A 14,496-nucleotide genomic window follows, 5' to 3' on the forward strand; every position below is an offset into this window, starting at 1 on the left:
GGTAGCTCCGTGAGGCTATTTGCAGATGACACGGTTGTCTACAAGAAAGTAGCAACATCAGAAGACTCGTACGTACTCCAGGAGGACCTGCAGAGGATTAATGCATGGTGCGACAGCTGGCAGCTTTCCCTAAACGTAGATAAATGTAATATAATGCGCATACATAGGGGCAGAAATCCATTCCAGTACGATTATGCCATAGGTGGTAAATCATTGGAAGCGGTAACGACCGTAAAATACTTAGGAGTTACTATCCGGAGCGATATGAAGTGGAATGATCACATAAAACAAATAGTGGGAAAAGCAGGCGCCAGGTTGAGATTCATAGGAAGAATTCTAAGAAAATGTGACTCATCGACGAAAGAAGTAGCTTACAAAACGCTTGTTCGTCCGATTCTTGAGTATTGCTCATCAGTATGGGACCCTTTCCAGGTTGGATTAATAGAAGAGATAGACATGATCCAGCGAAAAGCAGCGCGATTCGTCATGGGGACATTTAGTCAGCGCGAGAGCGTTACGGAGATGCTGAACAAGCTCCAGTGGCGGACACTTCAAGAAAGGCGTTACGCAATACGGAGAGATTTATTATCGAAATTACGAGAGAGCACATTCCGGGAAGAGATGGGCAACATATTACTACCGCCCACATATATCTCGCGTAATGATCACAACGAAAAGATCCGAGAAATTAGAGCAAATACGGAGACGTACAAGCAGTCGTTCTTCCCACGCACAATTCGTGAATGGAACAGGGAAGGGGGGATCAGATAGTGGTACAATAAGTACCCTCCGCCACACACCGTAAGGTGGCTCGCGGAGTATAGATGTAGATGTAGATAGATCATACCCCATTGAAAGCCTGGTGGAGACGTAATGTTGGGAAATTGCAGACTTGTCTGGTTGTAAATGTCGAGTGCAGCACTGACGTTCTAACCTACATAACCCAAAACACACTGGCAAGGTATTTTGTAAATTCCAGCCTTCACTGATCCCAGAAGGTCGGAAATCTTATATGGTGGGAGAAAAACATTTTCACCTGAATATTGCGGAGGATTCTTGCTACTTCGAACGAAATATTGCCAACAAAGGGAAGAAAAGCTAGAGATGCGGCTGACGTGCCCTCATCTACCTTCAGTGCACTCGCCTTTTGCAACCAACCGTCTGCTACAGTCGAACAATGCATCGCCACCGAACATACAACGAAGTACGATAAAACAATTTTGGCCATAGGAATATTTATTTCGAGGATCCGTTATTAAAGAATCCGTGTAGATAAGGTCGGCGGAAAATCTGTCCAACCGTTATAGCGATTACCAGCAGGATAACGCATGAAATCGAAGATGACAGAGTACGCCGATGCTTCATGGTTCGTAGTATTTACGTGCCTAGTTTGTGTCCGACTACGATACCAAACTTGACATCTACTAATACCTAAGTAAGACCTGACATTATCAAGTAATGGGGAAAAGCGATCTTATGTATTTATAAAGCTGTTTAAATGATTTTTACAAATTTTTTAATTGCCTTGATCGAAAAAAGTATTTCATTACAACTGATTATTATTTTCGTTTGCCCAACAATCATCCTCAGATCACTCATGGTAAAGTCATCCTGTGTACGTACATGGTAGGTCAGAACGTCATCGTCTGATATTTCTAGATACGTGCTCATTAATGAGCCAATTTTCAATAAAACGGTGATTATATCAACGAAGGTCCGGAGTGCAATCGTCAACTATGCTTATTAACAAGTGTACCTTAGTACACCGTTTATATACACTCGTTACTTTTCTCTTTGAGCAGTGAATGTCCTAATGGCTTCAGACAGTGACCAATAAATTTGACAACTTTGCATGCAGAGTTGTAACTTTGCAAATTAGTACCCAGATACACGACTTACAGTTTCTAGAGAGTTTCATTTTCTACTTCTTAGTTTAAATGATATCTTATTTTCCGAATGTAAATTATAAACTTAGACATAGATATATGTAAAAATACGAACGCTGTTGGTAAAATGTTCTTTGATGGAGGGGTAATATCATGACCCCTCACCCCCCACCCCCCCCCCCCCCCACCCACTTTCTTAGATCTTGCCTGCATATGACTAAAACATATCAGAAATGGTGAAGAGTGCCACAATATGCACATCAGTTGCAGTTGTTTTGGCATCTAAGCCTCTCATTTTGTCCATTGCCGATTGTAACAGGACGCAGGTAGATATCCCGAGCGTTTTTTCCGCTCTACTGAGTCGTTTTCTCTCACGCGCATTGAGCGTTGATGAACTGTAAGGCCAACGTGTTAAATTTCGCTCTCAGTTGTACATTTAACCGCTTCCATGTTTTAAAAGCTTTTCAAAAAAATGTCCCCGCCAAAGCGACGCCATCAAAGCGATCCAGCGTGCAGTCCTCGGCCGCTGATGGCGTATTATGCTTTGACAGCTGTGACTGGACATCCGGGTAGAACGATTACTTTTAAACGGCGCGCGGCCGACAGAATATCTCGTTTCGCCTCCTGCTCAAATTTTCCAGTGTTTCACTTCTCATTCACATTTGCCGATGGAAACGAAAAATGGTGTGGTGCTTTGAACTCATACGTCTCGAGCGCCAGTTTTATTCTTTCTACACGCCGGGAAACTTATGAGTTTCACGGTGGCTATAAACCTTCACTGTCCACTTGACAAAGACGAAACTTTTCTGGTCTCATTTATCTCGCTCTGACGAGAATAATTCTCTGACATTATAATTACCTTTTAGAGATTAGGTGGTTACTTCCTTGTCGTCTACCACTAGGGAAATGGCTTACTTGCTAACTTAATAGATTTTAATATTTATATTTTCTGAAATAGTCTTGTTCATCAGTTAGTTGCATCAATAAACTTGTGACAGCTGGTAAATTCGGTGCGTCATTCACCTCTTGGAAGACAGTCGTGACTATATATTTGTGATAAAGGACTATGAAGGCTGTGACATGAGATACTGATGAACTAACGAATCAGTCATCGACAAATTATATTTGACATACGCATGTGCTCTTTTTTTACATTGTTGTTGTTGTTGTTGTGGTCTTCAGTCCTGAGGCTGGTTTGATGCAGCTCTCCATGCTACTCTATCCTGTGCAAGCCTCTTCATCTCCCAGTACCTACTGCAACCTACATCCTTCTGAATCTGCTTAGTGTATTCATCTCTTGGTCTCCCTCTACGATTTTTACCCTCCACGCTGCCCTCCAATACTAAATTGGTGATCCCTTGATGCCTCAGAACATGTCCTACCAACCGATCCCTTCTTCTGGTCAAGTTGTGCCACAAACTTCTCTTCTCCCCAATCCTATTCAATACTTCCTCATTAGTTATGTGGTCTACCCATCTAATCTTCAGCATTCTTCTGTAGCACCACATTTCGAAAGCTTCTATTCTCTTCTTGTCCAAACTATTTATCGTCCATGTTTCACTTCCATACATGGCTACACTCCATACAAATACTTTCAGAAATGACTTCCTGACACTTTTTACATTACGCACGTTTTATAGTCATTCAGTACCGTTTTACACTGAAGCGCCAAAGAAACCGGTGTAGGCATGCGTATTCAAATACAGAGATATATAAACAGGCAGAATACGGCACTTCGGTTGGCAACACCTATATAAGACAAGTGTCTGGCACAGTTGTTAGGTCGGTTACTGCTGCTACAATGCCAGGTTATCACGGTTTAAGTGAGTTTGATCGTGATGTTAAAACCGGCGCACGAGCGATCGGACACAGGATCTCCGACGTAGCGACGAATTGGGGATTTTACCGTACGACCATTTCACGAGTGTGCCGTGAACATCAGAAATACGGTAAAACATCAAATCACAGACATCGCTGCTGCCGGAAAACGATCCTGCAAGATCAGTACCAAGGATGACTGAATAGAATTGTTCAAATTGGCAAAAGTGCAACCCTCCCGCAAATTGCCGCAGATTTCAGTGCTGGGCTGTCAATAAATGTCAGCGTGCGAACCATTCAACGGAATATCATCGATATGGGCTTTCGGAGCCGAAGGTTCACTCGTGTACCCTTTATGACTGCACGACACAAAGCTTTAAGCCTCGCCTGAGCCCGTCGGCACCAACACCGGACTGTTGATGACAGGAAACATCTACATCTACGTCTACATGATTACTCTGCAATTCACATTTAAGTGCTTGGCACGGGATTCATCGAACCACAATCATACTATCTCTCTACCATTCCACTCCCGAACAGCGCGCGCGAAAAACGAACACGTAAACCTTTTTGATCGAGCTCTGATTTCTCTTATTTTATTTTGATGATCATTCCTACCTATGTAGGTTGGGCTCAACAAAATACTCATGTTGCCTGGTAGGACGAGTCTCGTTTCGAACTGTATAGAGCAGATGGATGTGTCCGGGCATGGGGACTTCCTCATGAATCTATGGACCCTGCATGTCAGCAGTGACTGTTCAAACTTGTAGAGGCTCTGTAATGGTGTGTGGCCGAGCGGTTCTAGGCGCTGCAGTCTGGAACCGCGCGACCGCTACGGTCGCAGGTTCGAATCCTGCCTCGGGCATGGATGTGTGTGATGTCCTTAGGTTAGTTAGGTTTAAGTAGTTCTAAGTTCTAGGGGACTGATGACCTCAATAGTTCCATAGTGCTCAGAGCCATTTGAACCATTTTTGTAGTGGTGTGGGGCATGTGCAGTTGGAGTGATATGAGACCACTGATACGCATAGATACGACTGCGACACGAGTCACGTACGTAAGCATCCTGTCTGACCACCTGCATCCATTCATGTCCATTGTGCATCCCGACGGACTTGGGCAATTCCAACAGGACAATGCGACAACTCCCCAGACATGTACATTATTGAGCATATCTGGGATGCCTTGCAATGTGTTGTTCAGAAGAGATCTCCAGCCCCTCGTACTCTTACCGATTTATGGAGAGCCCTGCATGATTCATGATGTCCGTTCCCTCCGACACTACTTCAGACATTAGTCGTGTTGCGGCACTTCTGCGTGCTCGCGGGGCCCTACACGATATTAGACAGGTATAACAGTTTCCTTGGCTCTTCAGTGTATATGGGGCACTATCAGTCAGTTGACGGACATAAAGACGATTGTTGTTGTTGTTGTTGTGGTCTTCAGTCCTGAGACTGGTTTGATGCAGCTCTCCATGCTACTCTATCCTGTGCAAGCTTTTTCATCTCCCAGTACCTACTGCGACCTACATCCTTCTGAATCTGCTTAGTGTATTCATCTCTTGGTCTCCCTCTACGATTTTTACCCTCCACGCACCCCTCCAATACTAAATTGGTGATCCCTTGATGCCTCAGAACATGTCCTACCAACCGATCCCTTCTTCTGGTCAAGTTGTGCCACAAACTTCTCTTCTCCCCAATCCTATTCAATACTTCCTCATTAGTTATGTGATCGACCCATCTAATCTTCAGCATTCTTCTGTAGCACCACATTTCGAAAGCTTCTATTCTCTTCTTGTCCAAACTATTTATCGTCCATGTTTCACTTCCATACATGGCTACACTCCATACGAATACTTTCAGAAATGACCTCCTGACACTTAAATCAATACTGGATGTTAACAAATTTCTCTTCTTCAGAAACGCTTTCCTTGCCATTGCCAGCCTACATTTTATATCCTCTCTACTTCGACCATCATCAGTTATTTTGCTCCCCAAATAGCAAAACTCCTTTACTACTTTAAGTGCCTCATTTCCTAATCTAATTCCCTCACCATCACCCGACTTAATTAGACTACATTCCATTATCCTTGTTTTGCTTTTGTTGATGTCCATCTTATATCCTCCTTTCAAGACACTGTCCATTCCATTCAACTGCTCTTCCAAGTCCTTTGCTGTCTCTGACAGAATTACAATGTCATCGGCGAACCTCAAAGTTTTTATTTCTACTCCATGAATTTTAATACCTACTCCGAACTTTTCTTTTGTTTCCTTTACTGCTTGCTCAATATACAGATTGAACAACATCGGGGAGAGGCTACAACCCTGTCTTACTCCCTTCCCAACCACTGCTTCCCTTTCATGTCCCTCGACTCTTATAACTGCCATCTGGTTTCTGTACAAATTGTAAATAGCCTTTCGCTCCCTGTATTTTACCCCTGCCACCTTTAGAATTTGAAAGAGAGTATTCCAGTCAACATTGTCAAAAGCTTTCTCTAAGTCTACAAATGCTAGAAACGTAGGTTTGCATTTCCTTACTCTTTCTTCTAAGATAAGTCGTAAGGTCAGTATTGCCTCACGTGTTCCAGTGTTTCTACGGAATCCAAACTGATCTTCCCCGAGGTTGGCTTCTACTAGTTTTTCCATTCGTCTGTAAAGAATTCGTGTTAGTATTTTGCAGCTGTGACTTATGAAGCTGATAGTTCGGTAATTTTCACATCTGTCAACACCTGCTTTCTTTGGGATTGGAATTATTATATTCTTCATGAAGTCTGTGGGTATTTCGCCTGTTTCATACATCTTGCTCACCAGATGGTAGAGTTTTGTCAGGACTGGCTCTCCCACGGCCGTCAGTAGTTCCAATGGAATATTGTCTACTCCGGGGGCCTTGTTTCGACTCAGGTCTTTCAGTGCTCTGTCAAACTCTTCACGCAGTATCATATCTCCCATTTCATCTTCATGTACATCCTCTTCCATTTCCATAATATTGTCCTCAAGTACATCGCCCTTGTATAGACCCTCTATATACTCCTTCCACCTTTCTGCTTTCCGTTCTTTGCTTAGAACTGGATTTCCATCTGAGCTCTTGATATTCATACAAGTCGTTCTCTTATCTCCAAAGGTCTCTTTAATTTTCCTGTAGGCGGTATCTATCTTACCCCTAGTGAGATAGGCCTCTACATCCTTACATTTGTCCTCTAGCCATCCCTGCTTAGCCATTTTGCACTTCCTGTCGATCTCATTTTTGAGACGTTTGTATTCCTTTTTGCCTGTTTCACTTACTGCATTTTTATATTTTCTCCTTTCATCAATTAAATTCAATATTTCTTCTGTTACCCAAGAATTTCTACTAGCCCTCGTCTTTTTACCTACTTGATCCACTGCTGCCTTCACTACTTCATCCCTCAAAGCTACCCATTCTTCTTCTACTGTATTTATTTCCCCCATTCCTGTCAATTGCTCCCTTATGCTCTCCCTGAATCTCTGTACAACCTCTGGTTCTGACGATAGCTGTCTTTAATTAGTGTCTCGTCAAGGTTCTCGGAGCTACAGTTTAAATTTCATCAGTGCCAGCATTGGAGACAACACGTTGGCGAGTATATACTCCTGATGAAAGCTAGCCCACGTGTGCTAGTAACAAGGAATCTACAGTGAATGCGCCAAGGAAATCAAATACTCTCTGGCGGAAATGTGTCGCCGAAACTAGTCGTGTGACAGAATGAAAACATTCTCAAGATACAGCTGTGGTGGTACCTTATCTCACATCAAACGATTGCGTTTGGTGCGGTGGCTCGGCCCAGAAGCATGAACAGCTGATGAATGGCATCGCATTGTGCTATCGAGGAATCGCGGTTCTGCCCTACTACGTATGACCATCTTCAGCGAGTGCATCGGTGTCTTGCGAAGAGACCCATTCTTCCAACGTTTTGTAGAGGTACAACGGTTTTACTCCTTTTTTCATGGTGTGGATAGCACTGGCTATGTTTTCAGGTCCTGCTGGTAGAGACTGAGAGAAGTCTTAAAGTATAACGGTAGGTAATGGACATCTTGCGCCCTCATCTGTTACCCACCTTGCGTCAGTATCGTGGTGCCATGTCTCAACAGGAGAATGCTCGTCAATACATAGAATGTGTGTCTGTGAACTATCTGCGACATGTAGGGACAGTCCCGTGGCCCATAAGACCCTCGTATCTGCCCCAGATAGAATGTATGGCCCCAGCTCAGATGACAACATTGTCCCAGAACAATTACTACACTATGAAGATGGCATCTGTTCTTTCGGACATGTCCGAAACAACAGATGCCATCTTCTTATCGTTTAAGGCTAACCGGCTGATGACCTTCTTCAGTGCGGATGCACACGATTTGCCTGAACTCTTTACGGGACTGGGTGGATTGTCTGCCGCGAGTAATGGGTATAATGGCATCGGCACTACGAATGTAGTGTGTGGACTATAAGCTGAAAATGTTGGTCTCACCGGGAGCGTCCAGGCGATAAATCCCTGCAGTCGCACCATCCTCAGTGAGCTGGGTGGCTCAGATGGATAGAGCGTATACCATGTAAGCAGGAGGTCCCGGGTTCGAGTCCCGGTCGGGGCACACATTTTCAACTGTCCCCGTTGATGTATATCAACGCCCATCAGCAGCTAATGGTATTCATTTCATTACAATTACTACAGTTTTGGGGTAGTTTACCTCAGGAGACGTTACAACGGCGTTATGACACCCCAACAGAAGCAGGACATGCATCAGGTCCTGGGGTAGGGGAGCGTGGGGTTGTATCGTGATACGGAGTAGTTGGCTCATACAGCGAATTTCCTTGCAAATACGACTCGGTTCTGTACTCAAAGTAACAATACATACGTACCTCTCGACCTGTGAAGTTTCATTTCGTTTCGTCCTCCTCCTTTGGTTACCTCACATTTTTTTGTGAGGCAGTGCATACAGTGTGTCCCAGTTCCATTAGGACTGTGGCTACGAAAAATAAGTCAGGAGTATGTTCATAAAATCGCTGTATTTATTCAAAGTACTGTCCCCCTGAATTAAAACGGAGGTGACATCGTTTTAAAAGTGTTTTGAAACAGTCCCTGTAGTCGTTCAAAATTTTAGAATGCATTCTGTACTCGGAGCAAAGCAGCGATCGGTATGAAACGCTAAAAATCCGATAAATACAGTCTAGATCGCGTTTCCACATTTTTATTCGTAATAAATCTGCAAATGGCGATGGAGACTGTTTTTTCCGATTTTTAACTGTAGTCCGTTTTCAGCGTTGCATTTAGTACTTCAGTCCAGTTTTCTTGGATGTGCTTAACAGCGTCCTTTCATTGCCAGTTTCAATTTTGGGAGCAACCAGAAGTCGACTGGCGCCACATCCCGCGAATACGGTGGGAGGGCGACTGTTCAAACCCGCGTCCAGCCGTCCTGATTTAGGTTTTCCGTGATTTCCCTAAATCTCTCAAATGTTCAAATGTGTGTGAATTCCTAAGGGGCCAAACTGCTGAGGTCATCGGTCCCTAGACTTACACATAATTAAACTAACTTTTGCTAAGAACAACACATCATGCCCGAGGGAGGACTCAAACTTCTGGCGGGAGGGGCCACGCAATCCGAAACATGGCGCCTCAAACCCCGCGGCCACTCCGCGCGGCCACACTAATCTCCTCCCTCCTCTTCCTCAATACGGTGAGAGATCCAGGACTCTGATCCATTTGCTGGCCAAAAACTCGTACACAGTCTTCGCTTTGCGGGCTGGGGTGTCGTCATGGAGGGGTAACCAGGAGTCTGTCGCCCGCTGCTGGAGTCAAATTCGACGAATCCTCGCCTACAAACGCTGCAGGACTCACTGCTCGACTGCTACTTTCCGACGACTGTCAGTCACGTACTGTTACATTCGCGACAAGGACGCCTGCTCCATCAACGATAGAGCTCTGACATTCTACACAGCTGTTTCCGAAACTTCAAGTATCTTAACGCCGCAACTCGCCAAGAGATAGCATTGCAGGCTGGAATTTCACACAGGCAGTCCTAAAGAAACTGGGACACACTTTGTATTTACTTATATGGATATGGTGTCCGTTCTTTCGGACATGTCCGAAAGAACAGACACCATATCGATATAAGGATATAGTTCTGGCAATACCGGTCATGACGTTCTTCTTCTGTGCAGATACACACACATTCCCCAAACTCTTACTGGACTTGGTAAGAATGTCTTCCACGAGTAACGAGTGTGTTGTGGTGGGACACTACGAATGTAGTGTGTGGACATGTTGTTGTTGTTGTTGTTGTGTCTTCAGTCCTGAGACTGGTTTGATGCAGCTCTCCATGCTACTCTATCCAGTGCAAGCTTCTTCATCTCCCAGTACCTACTGCAACCTAAATCCTTCTGAATCTGTTTAGTGTATTCATCTCTTGGTCTCCCTATTCGATTTTTACCCTCCACGCTGCCCTGCAGTACTAAATTGGTGATCCCTTGATGCCTCAGAACATGTCCTACCAACCGATCCCTTCTTCTACTCAAGTTGTGCCACAAACTTCTCTTCCCCCCAATCCTATTCAATACCTCCTCATTAGTTATATGATCTACCCATCTAATCTTCAGCATTCTTCTGTAGCACCACATTTCGAAAGTTTATATTCTCTTCTTGTCCAAACTAGTTATCCTCCATGTTTAACCCTTTGTTGCCTGACGGTACTTAAAAGTACCAGTAAGTATTGACTCTCATTATTTTCTCGTGGTGCAGTTTCGTGATCTGAGAGCCCGTCGGTACGTAACAGTAACTCTGCTCTACTGTTTCATAGATGTTATTGTGCAATACATAGACCTCTCTGGCGGTCAGAGCTTGAAATTGTTTTTTGCGTGCTGCTGTGAAAACAGAAGATTGTATGTGCTTGTTTCGATGGTGTTACCTGAGTTTGTGTGCAATTTATTGAAACTTCCGTTGTGTTTTCCATTGTACGTTCTTACCTTCTTTGTTTTTTTATAATAGTTTGAAACATTACGTTACAAGTGAATGAGATAAAGTGGAAAATATAAGGCGGACTTATTAGTACCGTCAGGTTGTGCGAACACTTTATTGTAGCAATAATGCGTTGCCTCTCACTAGTTGTTCTGTTCACTTTTTCTCACACAGAAACAATTAGAACAAACGGGTAAGGTTTCCAGGGAATTTACCTAAAGAAAAATGTCTAAACCGTGGGGAATCAAATCACAGAGAGTCATCTTTAGACCTAACAGTATTTCAATGGAGGGAAAATAAAGTAGTGTATTTTGCGTCAAACTTCCATGGCACTGAACAGAGCGTAATGGCAAGAAAACAGAAAGATGGAACTAGTATGACTATACCACGACCAGTTATTGTATGTGATTACAATAAACACATGGGTGGTGTGGATCATGCAGACAGATTACGTTCAACTTATGGTCTTGACAGGCGATCAAAGAAATGGTGGGTGGCACCGTCTCTTCTGGGGAGCAATAGAAATTGCTTTTATCAATGTTTACGTCATTTTCAGTGATCTACATGGGGCACTGCCACTGCTGGAATTCAGGAGTGCTGTGGCACTAGGGCTAATGAATGAACAGCAAGTGCCAAATCTCAAAAAGAGAAACTCTGGTAAAAATGAAATAACTCCTTCAAAGAGAAGGAAGGATAACTTTTCTGTTCCGAAGAATGTACATCTTGGCAACCGAGAAAACCATTTTGCAGTGTTCAGTTGTAAAAGAGGACGATGCGAAATGTGTGCGAAAAATAAAATTCAGTCGAGACCACATTCACAATGTAGTACATGTAAAGTGTATTTGTGCTCCAATGAGAGAAAGAACTGTTTCCTACAATTTCATGAGGTATCACTAACACGAAATATGTGATATGTATAGCTAAGTTACTATGTATTGTGAAGTTGCTCTAGAATAAATTTATACGAAATTTAAAAAAAAATGGTTCAAATGGCTCTGAGCACTATGGGACTCAACTGCTGAGGTCATTAGTCCCCTAGAACTTAGAACTAGTTAAACCTAACTAACCTAAGGACATCACAAACATCCATGCCCGAGGCAGGATTCGAACCTGCGACCGTAGCGGTCTTGCGGTTCCAGACTGCAGCGCCTTTAGCCGCACGGCCACTTCGGCCGGCTACGAAATTAAAAAAAAAAAAAAAAAAAAAAAAAAAAAAAAATTCAGAAATATCATATCATATTTCTGTTAATTAATTTTCTAATGTAAAAATATTTAATGTTTATGTGGAATAAAGTACTAGTTATAAAAATTGGATCATTTTTCTGCGCATATTGTGATTCTGTCCACGGAGTCTGACGGTACTTCTGAGTATCAGGAGAGAAAAAAGTTGTGAAAAATAAGATAAAATTTTACAAAAAATCCTACCGTCATTTGAGGCCACAATAGCATAAATTCTGCAAAGAAAATGTTAAAAAGTAAATTTTTTATTATGTCAGGAAACAAAGGGTTAACTTCCCTACATGGCTCCGCTCCGTACAAGGTGAAAATGTGGGTCTCGCGGGAGGCGTGCGCGAGATAGTCCCTGCAGTCGAACTATCCTCTGTGCCCTCGGTGGCTCAGATGGACAGAGCTTCTGCCATGTAAGCAGGAGATTCTGGGTTCGAGTCCCAGTCGGGGCACACATTTTCACTTGTACCCGTTGTATATATCAACGTCCGTCAGCAGCTGGAGGTATTAATATCATTCTAATTTCACTTTGTATTTCGCTCCCAACTGACTCTTCCGCTAGCGGGTGTGCTAATTTATTCAAGTAATTGTCGATATGAGATTTGTTCCACGCAAACTCTACTCTTGGGGATCATTTCTTTGGTTGATAACAGCTGCAATAGTCGACGGCTACGTATTTCGCTGGTCTTCTGTCCGCGGCACTTCCTTCGCTGCCTAGACAGGTGATCGGCGCACCGCTCATGCGCGCCCGCACCGGCGTCTGGATACTCGGGTCGAGCTCCAGTGCCGGCAGGCTGCGGGCGACGGGTGACGGCTGAATTATGCAGGGCGGGACGGGACTGGGTGGGTGGGTGGCAGCTGCGACCGCGCTTTGCTCCCCGGTGCGTTACGCGCAGCCGGTGGCGCGCGCAGCGGAGGCAGGCCAGGGCAAGGCAAGGCAAGGCGTCTAGGGAGTGCGCCGGAGCAGCGTATCGCGAGTCAGTGACTTGGACCGCCGGGTAGGGATTTGCACAAGCCGCTGCCTTCGTGGCTCGTTTTGCTTCTGCATGAGATTAAGGAGCCGTGCGAGGCGTAGCAGGCGGGGCGCGGTGGAAGGGGCCCGAGGGCGTAGGTGCAACTCGCTTAAACAGAGCGGCAAGTTCAGGCTGTCTACTGTCTCTCGTGATATGATAATTGAAACGTGTTAACAGGAGAGGAACTGGAAATTGTAAGGTGGTAACCCACAAAAGATATAATACTTCACCCAGAAAAGACAAATGTAACTAAGCAAGCTGTTATTATGAATTACTTTCAACACGTAAAATTTATTAACTCAATCCAATACAACAAAATCAACAATAAAGGTTTAGTATTTTAAATTCGAGCAATTTTCAGCTGGTATTTTAAGTCGAGAAACAGTGCAGAGAGACTGTATCAAAATAAATTCAAGAAAGCACAGCATGAATTTAGGTACTACATCAATGACGGAACAAAAAATTGTAACACTAAGGAAGAGTTTTGCGACATAAATGAAGGTTGCTAGGCGTATTTTAATATCTGAAAGATTATGTCTATTCAAATTTGCGCCAGGCGCATGAGAGGATGCAAATCAGGTTTGCTTTAAATACGTGCCGTAACGGTCGTGAGCCTTAGTCACTAATGAGACTGGACGTGATGGATTAAAGTTAGTCAAGAATCCAGAATGAAATTTTCGCTCTGCAGCGGAGTGTACCCTGATATGAAACTTCCTGGTACACTACTGGCCATTAAAATTGCTACACCCAGAAGAAATGCAGATGTTAAACGGGTATTGGACAAATAGATTATACTAGAACTGACATGTGATTACATTTTCACACAGTTTGGGTGCATAGATCCTGAGAAATCAGTACCCAGAACAACCGCCTCTGGCCATAATAACGGCCTTGATAAGCCTGGGCATTGAGTCTAACAATGCTTGGACGGAGTGTACAGGTACAGCTGCCCATGCACCTTCAACGCGATACCACAGTTCATCAAGAGTAGTGACTGGCGTATTGTGACGAGCCGGTTGCTCGGCCACCATTGACCAGACGCTTTCAGTTGGCGAGAGATGTGGAGAATGTGCTGGCCAGGGCAGCAGTCGAACATTTTCTGTATCCAGAAATGCCCGTACACGACCTGCAACATGCGGTCGTGCATTATCCAGTTGAAATGTAGGGTTTCGCAGGGATCGAATGAAAGGTAGAGCCACAGGTCGTAACACATATGAAATGTAACGTCCACTGTTCAAACTGCCACCAATGCGAACAAGAGGCGACCGAGACGTGTAACCAATGGCACCCCATACCATCACGCCGGGTGATACGCCAGTACGGCGATGACGAAGACACGCTTCCAATGTGCGTTCATCGCGATGTCGCCAAACACGAATGCGACCATCATGATGCTGTAAACAGAACCTGTATTCGTCCGAAAAAATGACGTTTTGCCATTCGTGCACGCAGGTTTGTCGTTGAGTACACCATCGCATTCGCTCCTGTCTGTGATGCAGCGTCAAGGGTAACCGCAGCCACGGTCTCCGAGCTCATAGTCCATGCTGCTGCAAACGTCGTCGAACTGTTCGTGAAGATGGTTGTTGTCTTTTAAACG

The 14,496-nt window shown here is 44.2% G+C and overlaps 1 non-coding gene across 1 annotated transcript; it reads left to right on the plus strand.

Annotated features, from left to right (window-relative positions):
- The first annotated feature begins 12,263 nt into the window (after nt 1-12,263).
- On the plus strand, nt 12,264-12,338 carry Trnat-ugu (transfer RNA threonine (anticodon UGU)). The gene has a single exon. It is a non-coding gene; the product is annotated as a tRNA-Thr (tRNA).
- Nucleotides 12,339-14,496: the final 2,158 nt, after the last annotated feature.

This window comes from Schistocerca serialis, chromosome 1 (assembly GCF_023864345.2).
Source record: "Schistocerca serialis cubense isolate TAMUIC-IGC-003099 chromosome 1, iqSchSeri2.2, whole genome shotgun sequence".
NCBI classification, from domain to species: Eukaryota; Metazoa; Arthropoda; class Insecta; order Orthoptera; family Acrididae; genus Schistocerca; species Schistocerca serialis.